We start from the raw sequence: 15,530 nt of genomic DNA, 5'->3' as shown, positions 1-15,530 counted from the left end.
ATTTACGTATCTTGTGTGCATACTGTAATAAAGTAAGAAACTCTGCCTCTCTACATAATGCAAACTTTCTTTTGTTGTAAATGCTCATCTGTCCAGCAGAAGCCCTTCATGTCCTTTTAAATCCCTTCCTGTTCTTTCCAGAACAAGTTGGCATTCAGCACCATAGGAAAGAATCCAAGCTAAGAGGCGTCTTTATAAAGAAAAAAAACTGTGAACGCACTTTCTCTCAATGGAGAAATTGAGTGTTCGGGGCATTTGACTAACTGTCATCCTTGTCCTTGTGTATGCACAAATGTAATACTAGCAAAGAGCTTTTACATATTTTTTTCCATGCTTACGTCTATTGTGACTTTTCCTGCTTGGTACAGGGTTGGAAGCTGGACTGGCAAACAGACCGTGTGTTATTATAAACACATTTTTTAAATCCTCTGGAAGAGCTCGTGGGTTTTGCATTTCACTCTAAAGCACTTCATGCAGCAAGTGAGTAGCATTATTACTGTTACCATTGATAAATGTTGTTTTTTTTTTCTTTCCTTTTTTTTATAAAGTGAGAAAAGGTACAGAGAATACAAATATCAAAGAAAAGACAGATAGGTATAGGCATTTTGTAAGAAAAGAAGAGTTCTACTTCTACAGTGCTCTGGATCTGTCTTGAGTCTCTCATTTATATGCTATCAACTAGCGCTCTGACACACATTTGCTGGCCATTTTGGAAAACCCTGCTAAGCCCTGCTATGAAAAATTAGCCTTTCTCTCACAGCTGATCTTGATCATGGCTGGAGAAAATAACTTGGGACAGTATCAGATGAGGCTAAGAAAGCACTGAACAATTTTTGCAAAGGCATAAAGATATCAACTGAAAAGTTATTTCTATCAGTTATGTGGGTAGTCTTGAAAGGGAGTTCCCAGGTAGGTTGACAAAAGTTAGGATTTACACTTACAGTCTGCAAAAGGATTTCGCCTCAGTCTGCAAAAGGATTTCGCCTCAGTAAAGCTATAATCCACAGAAGGGCAATATAGCCCTTTTCTTCCTTGAAGGGCTTAGGCCTGTTTGCTTTTTCAGTGTGTTGCTGAGACAGATTGCTATCCCACAGGGAAAGCATACAAGGTGCATGGAAAGTGCTGCTTCTCAGCTGACAGGCAACCTTTGGAGGAGCTGATGCAGAGGAAGTAGCGTTGTAGCAGATCATACTGTGTTGTGACATGCATCATCTACCCTGTATGCTTTTGATAATGTCTTACACAGGATTTGGGATTTCCGACTGGATAAATTATTCATCATTGTTTCCTAACTTGTCTCATACTGATATGCACATGGTGAAAAATGGAGTAACTATAGGAGCAAATCTTCCATGCACTCCAGAACAACAGCAGCTGACTCCTGAAGGACATTAGACAGACAAAAGTCAGATGATTTTCCAAGTCCCTCACATATGTACTTAGTGTAAAGTTTAGTTAACCTCTATTGAACAATGTGAGGGAATCTGGCATGCAGATGCTATCAACATATCTTATCACACAGCTGGCACATTTGGCAAAGTGTATAGTCATCCAAAACGCTTTTGGCATAGTTTTAAATCCTGAAATCTTTAGATTCATTCATTGCATATGCCAATATATTTGACAAACATGTCCCATCAAAGGGTAGGCAGCTTAAGATATAATTTCTTAACTTCTTTTAACTTAGGGTAAAATTATCTTAAGAAATGCACAGATAGCAATAAATAGCTCAAACAGTAAAACATGTGATTTTGCATCACAATGACAGGATGATACAAGTTTTTGAAAGAAAGAACAAAAAATAATTGTAGGCAGAATAATTTACTTGAAAATCAATAGGAGATGTGGAAAAAATTCTATCATGATATCCTCAAGGCAATGGTTCAAGTACAGGCTTGCATATAGGTTAGTACATTGCAATATTGCTCTGTTTTACTTAGAAATACACACTCTCACAAGAGCTCCCTGTTTTGGTTAGCACAGTATACATTCTATTTTTGTGTTCTTTTTTTTCTGTGCCGGCCAATACAAAGAAAGGGTTTACCTGTGCTATATCCCCCTCTTGGGTAGCACAGAGGAAGTAGCTGGTGCTCCAGGGAGCTGCGGCTGTGACCAGCGCCTGTGCAGCCAAATTAGAGTGTGAGAAGGCTGCTTCTTTTGCTGAGTAAGGCTCAGCTAGGCTCTGATTCTGGACAGCTAATTTAAGTACCTATATCTCGGATCTGGACTAGAAGAGTTTTAAGAGTCCAGCGAGGCAGAATAAGGACACATTTTTAACCTGATAGTCTTTATTTTCTTTGTAGAAGTATCTAACACATTTAGATGTCAGAAGGCAGAGATGGTAGAAAAGGAAACCTATTTGCATCACTCCAGTGATGCCTCATGCCAGTTTTCAAACCCTGCATTCTGGAATGAGGAACTCTCCCAGACAGAGGTCAGAAAGGATTGATTTTTACCACTTTTTTAAGTGGTAAAGCTTTGTTATACCTTTGGATATAACATTGTGACTAAGAATTGACCAAAATTATTATTTATTTAGCACTGAAAATATCAGCAAGTCAAAATGGCCAGCCAGGTTATTCACTGACATACTTAAAAAAAATACAGAAAGTGAGGGTTTCTGTCCCGCAGAACCAACTGTCTAAAAGATAAGACACATATGGGTGGATAAGATCAACAAATAAATCAGAGCTGGGGTAAATGAGTAGGAAATGCAGATAATTAGATAAAGCTTGTCCGCATGTTTCCGGGAACACTTTGCACACTTTTCCGCTAATATAATTTATCAGATCGCATTTTTTTGCTCTAAAGCAAATAAATTTTATGCCTAGTGAACCTCCTTTTGGAAGCTCAATCAATTTGTCTGCTGTTGTTTTGTGCATCGGATGGAAAGGAAGACTGATAGAACATGTAAAGTTCTTTAGAGCAGCTCCTGTCAGTCTCTCACTGTGGAGAGGCAATAGTAGAAAACTTCAAAATTCTGGAGGCGATGGTGTGTATTGATCTTTGTGGACATGCTCAGCTGACTGCCAAATTTGGGTTTCTTTTTTTGACAGCTTAGCATGTCTTTTACCAAACATAAATATAACTACTCAAATAGTGAGAAGCTATTTTTGGACATTTTGGTCACTGCTAAAAACAGAATTGCTAACCCAAGCATTCAGAAGTCATGATTCAGGCCCTCACAATGAGGAGGCTGGCCTAAGTATGTGGATCCTTTCTGTTTGCTATTTTTCCTGCTTACTGAAACTTTAGAATACTTCTAGCTGCCGTCTTCAAACCTCTTACTTAAAAATTGAAGCTAGAAATTTAATCTGTATTTATATTTGTTTCTAATTCATGTCTCCAGGAACTAGGATTTAGATAATTTTTCCTAATCCTTTGGAATTGGTAGAAATCTTAAAAACATTGTAAAACAAAATTCTGGCATTGTATTTGTACATCCTGCTAGCTCTGCAAGAACAGTCTTTCCTTGGCAGAGAATTTGGCCTATCTATCTGCCACAAGTGTACATGAGGTACATCAATTGGCAATTGAAACCTCCTTCTATCAAAAAAGCAAGTGTTACCAGTAAATAGAGAGGGCAGCACGGGCTGGAGGCAGCACTCACCTCCCATCTTCTCATGTTTTCAGAGCTTTGATGTAGTAGGAGCACAGGGCAACACTATACAGGGGTGAGATTAGTCATCTCACTGCAGCAACAACTCCGTGAGCTGCTTGCTCATGCAGCATAAATATATCACAAAAGTCACACTGAACCTAAGTATCATAGCACATCTGTCAAATACTCCAGGGAAAGCTTGCAATAGGTATTAACTTAAACTTGTTTGAGGAATGTTTTGCATATATTCATGATGCATTTGGGAAAATTTTTTGGTTTGCAATTTTAAAATCTGTTAATGAGCAGCTCATAAACAGGAGGAAGAGTTAACTTTGTCCAGTGAAACGAAAATAATTTATTGCTTGTCCAGTTGTAATGTCCAGCCTAATATGATCTTGTCCGTCCTCAGCTCCTGCTCGCTAGGAAATTTTAAACTTGGCCAATGTTGCCAGCAACTGAGACTTCCTGCAAGAATGGCTTACTGTCCTCCTTCCCTCAGAAGGGTTCATTTTAAAGCAACTCATTTCATACAAGAGCTGGTGACTGTTTCACTTCTAAGAACACTTAAGAATATACCTTTGTGGGTGAAGTCTATTTTATTCACTATTATATTTTTTCTGGAAACACCTTAAAAACATATTCAGTGCATGGGGAATATGTTGCCCTTTTCAATATTACAGATTAGCAAGCCTCCTCTGCTATAAAATATTTTTTAGTGTTTATGGCAAAACTCTCAACAGTGCATTATTTAAAGTTAACAAAGTTAATTAGCACCATCATATTTGAGCATCAGTTCAGTAGTCATTCACTGAATACCTGCTGTATCTTCTGCTTGCTCTCTTGAATTTCCTGTGCTGCCTTATACAGGTATCCTCTTGCCTGCACAAGTTAACTAAATACATTTTTGTAAAAATATTGCAGTGATGCAAGGTTATCTTTGAAGTTCACAGAGAAAATTGTGTGCCTCTTCTATTCCACCCCGCCACTCCAAATGCTGCGCAGTTTGCTTGGTACTCATGAGGGAACAAATTGTCTCGCAGGGAAGGGCACGGGCAGGGCTTGCATCACCCTGACCCGTTCCTGCTTGTTGAGCCAGCTAGGCAGCCCAAGTCAGAGGTTACACCTTCCCTAAACAGGTGGAACTTGAAAACTCCTTCGACTACTGCAGAGCTGGGGGGGAAGAGCCAGAGTCCCTGAAGAATTTATTCTAGGGGACAATTATCTTCCTGTGGCTGAATGTTGGAGTCCAATCCAGAGGCAAAGCACCTCCCTGGCCACACTGTCCATGCCCTTCCCCTTGCAGACAACAACGGCGTGTACTATGGCTATGCCTCGCTTCATGTTAATTTTAAAATCAAAGTGTATGTGCCATGCACTGTGCTACCACACACACATGTAATAGGACAGAGCACCCAGGCAAGAGAAAAGCAGAAGCTCTGCCCTGCAATTCCCTTTCAGGCACACGGCAGGTCAGGACTCTGCAGATGGGGAGCTGGGAGGCCTGCAGCAAGAGCGAGCTGGCTGAGGAGAGGGCTGGCCATCTGCAATGACCTCAGCCTCCCGCAAAGCCACAGGGATTTCTTGCCAGGTCACTTCTAAACTTGCAGCTCTTTGATTTTTGCCAATGTTTTTCTTTAATGTTTAGCTCTACCAAATGCAGATTTAATGCATACCCTTGCAAAGATGTTTAGAGTTAGCGAGCACCACAAATCCCTCTGTGCCTTTGCATTTTACATGAATAATTCAAAACAGACCAGCTTGGTTTAGAGATCTTGAACTAGAGTTAAAAATCTTAGTATTAAATATCTTTCTCAACTAGACAAAGGTCAGGAGTTTGGAAAGACCTTTTTCCTTATCTAGCACTTCGAAGAAATATGAATCTTGAATAGTTAGGGCTGTTGTGGTGGGGAGAACATTCAGGTTTGTGTTTATATCCGAGGAATCTCTGATAAAATACTTGGCAGATGAAGCATGCAGCTGGATGAACATTCAATAGTTAAACTGTGCAGTCTGTTCAACAGAAAACGCCTTGAACTTGGCAGTAAATTCAAGTTACCAGGCCCAAAACTGGGTCTTCTTGTACACCCTATTACAGTTTTATGCTGCACTGCTAGAGCAGTATTTATCCTTCTGCCAGTTTACATCCAATATAAATACACCAAGAAAACTTTTTGTTTTTAGGCTAGGCAGATTCTAAAGAGATGAAGTTCACCATGAGTGAGAGTGCTTTGGAACAAAGTACCACGTACCATGTACCCATCCAAGAATGCAGAAGCAGAAAAATCAAATTTATGCACATGTGTGGATAAGTTTTGTCCAACTGACCATTGTTAAATCGATCAGGTTAGGTTAGAATAATGTTCAAGTTAAACTATAACAGCAGCACCTATAACACTCTCTAGTTTAGGCTATTCCATCCCTTTTAACTCTTCTGTATGTGACTGTGTTTACTAACACGATCCAGCATCTAATATCAAACCCAGATGTGCCCTATTGTTGCTGTTCTTGTATTTATTTATTTAAGAATAAAATTCTTTTCTCCCAACAGTAGTCTTATATTTCTAAATCAAAATAAAGACTTTAGGTATCAAATATGTTTAAAAGGCAGGTTAAGAAACCTCATTGACCTGCTATATGTTTATATTTATATTTATATTTGGCCAAATAGGTAACCCAGCTGATTCTTCATGTGACTCTGAATACAGACACTATACACTTAAACAGTGCACTTATCATTATGGAGCTGTAGATCAAAAAGGCCAAAAATCGAATAGGACTCAATGGCATATTTAACAGGCTTGGTGCTTCCTATTGCTTTCTCAGTCTCTTCTATTCACACGAAGCCCACTGGTCTTTATAGATCAGAAAAACAAGAGCTTGACACGGTGACTCTACTAGCTGGGCTTGTGGCATCCACAGCTTCCTGCTTTCTAGGAGACTCACGCTCGCTGGGTTGCATCAGAGAGTAATTCTGATAACTCTGCCCTTGCCGTCTGTAGACTAAAGTGAAGAGGAAGGCAAAACTTCCCTTTCTGAACTCCATGCCAGCTAATTACTCCGAGAAGAGAGATCCTTATAGAATAAAAGCCTCTTTTTCAACCACTCTGCCAGACTACAACAAGTAGATTTAGAATAGCTCTAATGTAGTTCAAGTGCAGCGTGAAATCTAACATTTAAAAGCACTGATAATATAAATAGATTTTAGGTAATCTCTACACAATGTACTTATGGATTAATTTCAAATGAAGGCATTGGGTTACTAAAAATATATCAGAAAACTCAGCTAAGGTGCAGTGCCTTGAAAAGGGAATAGCACATTGCCAATATATTGGGCAAGAACTTACACAGGGAAAAGACCTGATGAAATCAGAGAAATCTAAGATTTTCAGAATCTAACACTGTACAAATGAATAAGGGTGCCACATCCACTTCATGCCTAGAATTAAGGAAGACCACAACCATTTCACAAGCTTGATTTATTTGACATGTAAAATGCAATGATTTATAATTTATAGAATTTGAATATCAGTATTTTGAATCAATTGAAGTACAAAGGCAAAATACAAGATTAATATTATTTTTTTAAGGTTTCTTAAAACACTTAACCTACAGCCCCAAAACAAAATGCATAGGAAAATATCGCTGTGGTTAGCTTGGCTGTAAAACTTTATCAGTAAGAAATAATATGACTTTGAGAAGAGGGAAAAACGATTTTCACACAAAGCTTTCCTTTTCCTGTTTTGGTACAGCTTCTTCTCCTAGGAAATTATCAACTGAATATGGAGAAGAAGTGGCTACTGAACAGCAGCATGAATGACTTACTTTAGAATAATTTCTTACCTGCATTTATTCTCTATTCAGAAATTCACTAAAAAAATAATTTCTGGGAAAATGGTAAATAATCATATGACTTTTGTGTTGTTGTGTGCTTTGAAACAGTTGTATTTCCCAGTAATGCTTCTGTATTAGAGTTTGCTTGTAATTCAAATATGTGCTTTAAAACCAGTCACAGTATCGCTGTAGTTGGAAGGGACTCTGGAAATCATCTCATACCACCCTGTACACAAAGCAGGGGCAACCAGAGCAGGTTGCTCAGGGCAATATCCAGTTGGGTTTGAGTATCTCCAAGGCTGGTGGGTTCACAGCCTCCCTGAGCAATCTGTTCTAGTGTGGAATCACCGTCAGAGTAGAAAAGCTTTTCCGTGTTTTTCAAACAGAATTTCCTGTGTTTCATGCCCCTTGCCTCCTTGACCCCTTTCACTGAGAAGACTCTGGCTCTGTATTCTCTGCTCCCCAAACATCATATATTTATACACCGATATATTGATCAGATCCCTCTGAACCAGTGTGAACAGTCCCAGCTCTCTTAGTCTTTCCTGTTATGACCCAGGCTCCCAGCCCTTAATTATTCTTGAAGCCACTCACTTTTGTATTTTCCACATCTGCCTTGTACTGTGGAACCCAGACCCGGACAGTTATTTGGAGGTGTTTTATCAATATGTTATATTCTTAATGAAAAAATATTAATTCAAGTATTAATCTTGAAACTTTAGAGATAAAAAGATTAACATTCCTAATCTTACACTAACCATAATTGCTTCTTTAGATATAAAATACATATTAAAGTCGTCTTCCACAGCGTACAGAAATCATATCTTCTCATACTGAGAGTTCACATATACCCAAGGAAAAGCACGAGTGACAGCCTCTGGCAGACGGGCTCATATGTCTGTCTAAAGAGCTAGCATCCACCTAAAGACTTGGAAGATAAATAACTACATGATCTCATGCAGGCAGGTTACGGTTCTGTAACGCGCGTAATAAAGTTGTGTAAGTGACCGTATCGAACGCCTCGGAGAGGTCAATGTGCAAGCCTGAGTCAGCAGTCCCTCTCCAGCAGGACCAAAAGGGTAACGTGTGCTCTTCCTGGGCACTACAACAGCCAGGCAACATTAAAAAGCTGGAATCTTTTAACATACTTCATTATGTTTTATGTTAGTGTCTCACAGTAGGAGGGCTGACTGATGAGTGTTTCTGCTAGGGTTCAGAGTGAAGAAATTTCCCCCCCATCTACTGATATGCAGCAAAAATAGGGGTCAAATATGCCCCAACAGTCAGCTTGTGGGAGAGGAGGACATGGGCAATGACGGATCTTCACCTTCAATAAGGTCATCTCACTGTCCCACAACACAGTATTTCATAGTATTTCCCCTGGCTAGAAACAAGAGCAAAGTTTTGATGACTCTGTTTGCATTTTTGATTGTTGATCTTATCGCTAGAGCCAAGAGAAATGCTTCACTATAGCTGTGGAACAGAATGACTTCAGGGTGCAGTTTATATTTTATATAGCTACTTTTTAGTTAAAAAAAAAAAAAACCCAAAGCTCATTGTATTCTCACAGTGATAGCAAAATCCAGACCCCAAAAGTGCCGATATCATCCACCTGCAGAAAAGAAAAGCATTGTTTTTCAAAAACATTCCCAGTGCTAAGAAAAGCAATAAAGTTATAAAAAGTATGTTTGGGTTACATAGTATTTTAACATAAAAGTTGGTTAAAATTCAGTGACACCACTTTAAAAACATTTCTTTTTTTATCTCAAGTAAAATAGTCAATCAGTGATACAACAGTTATATAGATGAGACTAACCAGAGAACCATCAAGATAATAGTAAACTTACCAAAACTGTACAAACATTGAATGTTTGTTAGCTGACACCGCTCTCAGATTATGCTACTGACCTTTCCTTTTGCAGATGCACAAGAAATAATTATTTCCCTGATATCCTGCTCTTCACTGAGGATTAGTGTGCCAACTGTACACAGCTACCAAGCAGCACTTGCAATGGCCTCCTGCTGAGCTTAATTTTCACATGAACTACATACGAATATCTGCAAGATTTTTTTTTCAAGATTTTATTATAAAAATCTCTTTACCTGAAATATTTCAACGTCATGTCACTGGGGTTTTTCATATCTTTCTTCATAGGAAAAAAAAAAGAGAAAAACGATCTGCCATTTTTTTTTTCCATTAGGAATTAAAGGACATGCATGGAATTCCAAACTGTTAAATGCATTTTGTCCAAATTTTGACAAAACCTTTTTTCGGATGGAAGTTGACCTGGAACATGTTATTGCATTGTGAAGTGTTTTGGAAACACAGAGGGAAAAAGCAAAATGATGAAACCTGTCGTAATTGTAACCAGAACACTTTCTCTAATGCTGTTGCTGTAGTAATAAAAGACGGTTACATTGCAGTAAGACACCAAGGCAATTTTCAAATGTTCCCCAAATTTCTCTTCCTTTTGCCTCTGTAACAATGACACTTTTGAAAAATCTCATTTGCGTGTTTGTCAACATAGCCAAAGTAGACCATATTTAATTTACTTATATTTTTTCAGTCAAAAGTCTAGAAAGAAAGAACTGATATGCCATAGGTAGGATAACAGGATGATGAGGAAGATATAAAACTCTCCACTTTTGGAAGGCCAAACTTTCTTCGGTCACACAGAGGCAGTTCTGCTGCTTCTGTGCAGCGCCTGCCGCTGCTGTGGTTGTGCGTGGCGGGACGCAGGCAGGTGGGGAGGACGGGAGGAGGATGGCAGGTGAGGGAGTGCCTGGGATAAGACCTGTGCTCCTCGCAACTGCAAGCTTCTCCAAAGCTCCACGAGAAGATTCTGCATCCCCCGAAGAGAAGCCGATATAACAAAAACCATTTGCCATTTGTTCAGGAATATTTTTATCCCTTGAATTTTATTGCATATATTAATACTTCATCATCATACAGTAATTGCTTAAAAAGATTTTTTTTTTTGACTAACCTGAAGTTAAATTTAAAGTACCAAAATGAAATATATACAGGACAATGCTGAAATATTAATGCTGAAAAGATGTTAAATCTGAAGTCAAAATTCACAACATCTTTCAGTAATTTTGGTCATGTTTTATGTATCCATCTTGTATTGCTCCCCATTGTGACCCATGGTATTTCAAGCCATATCTATCCTTACGAAAGGTCAAAATGTAGACTAACTGAAGGTGGGTTTCAGACAGGCTATGGGCATGAATACAGTTGATGCAGCATCACTTTTTACTTACAGGTGTATAAAGGCCATGTTAAATAAATTCCAATAAATTTTGAAACTGCCATGAGAGTCCATATTTGCTGTGGATCTTGCAAATAACAGTCTTTATTTTCTTCTTTGTTTTAATTCAACACTATATGCTTCTGGGATCATAAGAATGGTTATATCATCCACTTAACCTACTACTTAGTGGTTTCCTTAGTCCCAGGTAGACACTAACCTTCTTAAACAATCCGAGAGAGTCTCATGGCTAAGATTCTTGAAGCCCAGATGAGCAGGGAGCTGGCAGGGAAGAAAAGGCCTTAGATACCTATGCCTTTCCTCTAGTAGAGAAAGTACTTATCTTGTTCTGACAAAACAAGCCTTACAGTTTTGTTGTTTCAATTCTAAGAGAAATGAAATGAGAAAAGAGGGTTAAGAGTCGGGACTATATATCAAATTGATATTTAAACAGTTTGTCCATTAAATAAGTTAGCACCTGAGATAAGAATGATGAAAAGATGGGATATTTCTTATACATGAGTGCCACAAGTGAGATATTCAGGGAATTTCATGTCATGAAATAATTGTTGAATGTCCCACTGGAATTCTGAGAATCCTCCCCATCAGATTGGATAAATTTCCTGGTTTTAGCTCTGCAGAGTCACTAGACAGTGACCTTTGTTTTTTGCTGGAAAGGAGTTTATGCTGCCTATCTCAAGCCCTGAGTCAATGACTTGGCTGGAGTAGGAAGAAATTCTGCTTTCAAGGAAAGAAGGACAACTTCCCAAAACTTCACAAAGTTTTGTTTTGTTTAAAATAAGAAGGAGCTTCTTAAAGTTGTTTTGAGCTTCAAGATGCAGAAATCTGTCCCGGAGAAGATAGAACAGAGTAGGTATCAGTCAAGCAAATAAGCTTAACACATCATGTCCCAGTTGATCACCTGGTCAGCAGCCAGTATTTATAACATACACAGAGGTCTTGAGAATCTCTAATCTCACTGGAAAAGTACTGAACAGTAGGCCAACCAAATGCTATTTGACACCTGCATATCTGTAGCGCTCTTGATTCTTTACAGAAGGAGGTATGGACTACATCATACAAAATGGATAGGGAAAAAGAGACTCTCTCAAATCCTATAGGATACAAGGATTTTGTTTGGTTGAAGATCTCTGGAGAGGGACAAGAAAAAAAGGATGAAGAAGTGAAGAAATGGGTGAAGAAGCTGTTAAGCCCAGTTGTCCAGCTTTTCATAGCTCTCACAGCGCACTGACCCTTATGGTTCTCTATTATTTTTTTCTAGAAAGGTTTCAGAAGTGGTTTCCTTCATAACTACCATCCATGACACCAGTTGAATGGGCTTATGGAAGTGCCGAATGCGTGGAGGCCACGTCTGCTCCAGTTGCTCAAGAGAGCACATCACAGAGCTCAGCTCCTAATGCTAATACTAAGGCCATAAACCAGATTCCTCAGCTGGCTGCAGCTGACGAGTACCGCCGCCAGGAAAGCAGATTAGCTCACAGCACTCAAGTGTTATTTTAAGTGCTATGTGCTATGTTTCCTAGCATGGAAACACCTTAAAATAAGCATCAGTACCTGTGAGGAAGAGTACAACAGGAGATACAAAACAGTCACGGAAACAATGACAGGAGCCAAAGAGACTTGAATGAAGGGAATCAAAAACTCTCAATACACTTAAACAAGGTATGATGACAGGTAATTCATCTCTTTAGAATGTTTTACATTGTATGAATGCTGTAAGCATTTAGAAGGATGAAAATAGCTCTGCTTGCAATGAGGTAAGAGCTTTTCTTTGAAAATGAAGTGGGTAGAGGTGAAAGTGTAAGATAACACCTGAAACACAGCAGAATTTGAGACAACTGACAGTTGCAGAATGAGTTACTAATATGTCATCCCCTAGTTACTGGGAAGGAGAGACAAATGGGGATTATCTTAGTTCCTACTGCTGTTCACCAGAATGGAGCCATCAACAGGATTCAATCAAGAAAGATGAACTCACCTTGTGAAGTGCTGGGTGATAAATTATTCCAGGTGATTCAGAGCAGAAGCAAAAAATGGATCCTATAAATATTTATACATATGAGTAACTGTTTTCCCATGGTTGCCACATTTATTTCAGGATATCTATCATAAAAATGAAGTGATGTGTATATGAAAGTTTGCAAGGATAACGATTAACATTAAAATGAAGATTGAAATTTTCTCCTGGCTGCTTACAGCCCCATAGGTCTCTTGCAACAGCCAGAAACTGCTGGGGTACAGGAAGATACCAGCTCAGCTGCAGGAACAGCAAGATCTGTTGGAAAAAGGAGAGATGGATAGGAGTCATGGAAAATGACACTAAGCAGGGATTCTGATACAAGTTTTACAGCTGTTTTGAACTGGCACAATACAGAAAAAAAGCTCAAACACCTTACCAGATATTTTAAAAGAACCAATCTGGAACATTTTTTGTTTTAGCTGAAGAAAATAAATAGCATTTGTTTAAAACTTCAGCTACAAACGTGTTCAAACTTGCAAGGTGAGTGAAAGCATGAAGAGCTGTTTGCAGAGATGCACTATATAACACTGTCAAGCACGGCCAGAAAAACAGCTGGATGTGCATCAGGTATAAAAAAAGCTACGGTTTCATGGGATGGTCCCCAACTTTCTGATGGAGCTTCTTTGAAAATGGGCTATTACTATATTGAACACATAGCTCCTAGCACATAGACAAGCACTGCAATGAACTTGGTCCTGTTCATAGACGTCCCACATCTGGTCACTGAGTACGGCTGTGGCACAATCCAGGAAGGAACTATGGTGTGATCTTTCAGGAGTCGGCTTTAAACAACGAGCTGCAGTGCTGTTAACCAAGGTCAGCTAGTGCTAAATTCAATCCAGGCTAATTTTCCCAGTTGCAAAGTAAGTTCCCAGGGAGACAGGAGCTGGACTGTTGCAGTATAGTATGTGTACTGACTCAGAAACAGTTTCTCTAAGGTCAGTCACCGAGTGCAGTGTCTAAGTGCTGGCAGTGATTTTAGCTACATGCAGCTGAACAAGTTTTACACCTAAGACCAGGCTTTAACACAGTAAAATCATACTGCTTTAAGCACAACCAAACTTCACTGTTCGCTTCTGTGGGATATGTCATTTTAATAATAGCAGAGACAGTACTATGCACAGTTTGCTTTTTAGGACAGGAAGTGCAAAAAAAAATAAACAGTTGAAAAGACAACAACTTTAGGAATGTTTCTGACCACATATTCCTACTGCTTACAAATACTCCTATAATAGAGATGAGTTAATGGCACCGAGCCTTGTGTGATCTGACAAGCAGCCTGTGAGCTGACAGCGTTCAGACAGAAATACTCTATCCCTGTCAAACTAACTGGCTCCTATTATAGCATGGATGTTCAGCCGTCCTGCTGAACAAGCTTTGGCAGCTATCACACGAACTTCTGAAGTGAATGAATCACAGTCGTGACAGATGACAGAACAGGGGTATATACAATGTGATTCCTTAATTTCTTTCAGAGGCTCACACTTCAAACCAGTTGCAGCAAAACTCATATTACAGCAAACTGAGTTCCATTTCTTTCCAGAAATCAACCTTGATCTTCTGTGAAAAGATAACTACAGATGGAAGGATCTGCATATTTCCAGGTAGAAATATGTTTTTGGTATTTCATTTTGACTCTGGAATAGTTTCAAGATCTAAGAAAGACAGGTTGTCAGATTAAGTCTTCTAGATGTTAAAATTAGGTATTGTTCATGTTTTGCTGTTTGTGGCATTACAGAAGATCGTTGATATGACCAAGAAAAAATGAAAATTCTGTTGTCAGTGCTCTTAAATAGATCTAGATCAAGTACACTTAACTAGTGCATCTGCCGCTGAGGATAGGACTGTATCTAATTTACTGTTTTTATACTACTATTAGATTTATAACAAATGATGCACTGGAAGGAAGGGCTAAATCTACAAAACAGTTCTTGTCCTGAATAACACTTCTGATGTGGGACACAGCACAGAACCATGTGATTACTAGGTTTCATTAACTGTGTTCGATACCTTTATTGAAGTTAAGTTAAACCTTACTTTCGATGACACATTCATAAAGGGAAGCAAAAATTTGACCTTATGACGGGTACAGAAAAGAATTGAAAGATATTTTTATAATTTATAGCCCACATATACAGATTTTTTCCTTCATTAGTATTTTTGTCTGTATAGAAAAGAGCTACAGATTTCACAAGTGACAAAAACGAAGTTGCATGTCTGACATTGCCATGATGAAATGACTAGATAAGAGCAACAAAACCTATTCCCCATGAATAGAGAGAAATTTAAAACAGTTTCAATAGAATTTTGAAAGCTTTTTGGAATAATTTAGTTATTAAGATGCTATTTCCATCTCTCATATTTTATTGCAAATTCTAGAGCTGTTGTTTTAATAAAAGATGCTCCTGGAATAAAAAGCAACATAAGTAAGCAGAAAGAAGTCTGTCTGTTTTGAAAGCTTTTTTCAACCTAGAATTTTGGAGTCAAGATTAATTGCCACCTCAGATATCGAAATTTCAATAATATTATTTAACATCATAACTGAACTTTAAGATAAATCAAGACAGCAGTTATTGGGCTGTTTCCATTTTTTGCTTTCTAGCAGTTTAGCACTGAAGCCAGAGTGGACAATTTAATTGAGCAATTCCCATGCACCAGTGCTCTGTTGATATGTTCAGACTCACAAAGTGGCAGGGATTCTTTGAATTAAAAAGACATTCTCTAAATGAAGACAAAAAGCATTAGAGGACATATCAAATTTTGTAAGATGCCTGTCCTCCTTTAAATGATGTCTTTGCTAAATATT

Source organism: Tinamus guttatus, unplaced genomic scaffold, assembly GCF_059628265.1.
Source record: "Tinamus guttatus ecotype Peru unplaced genomic scaffold, ASM5962826v1 Tinamus_guttatus_pri_ptg000473l, whole genome shotgun sequence".
NCBI lineage: Eukaryota > Metazoa > Chordata > Aves > Tinamiformes > Tinamidae > Tinamus > Tinamus guttatus.
The sequence above is the reverse complement of the archived record's forward strand: the minus strand, read 5'-3'. Positions refer to the sequence as shown.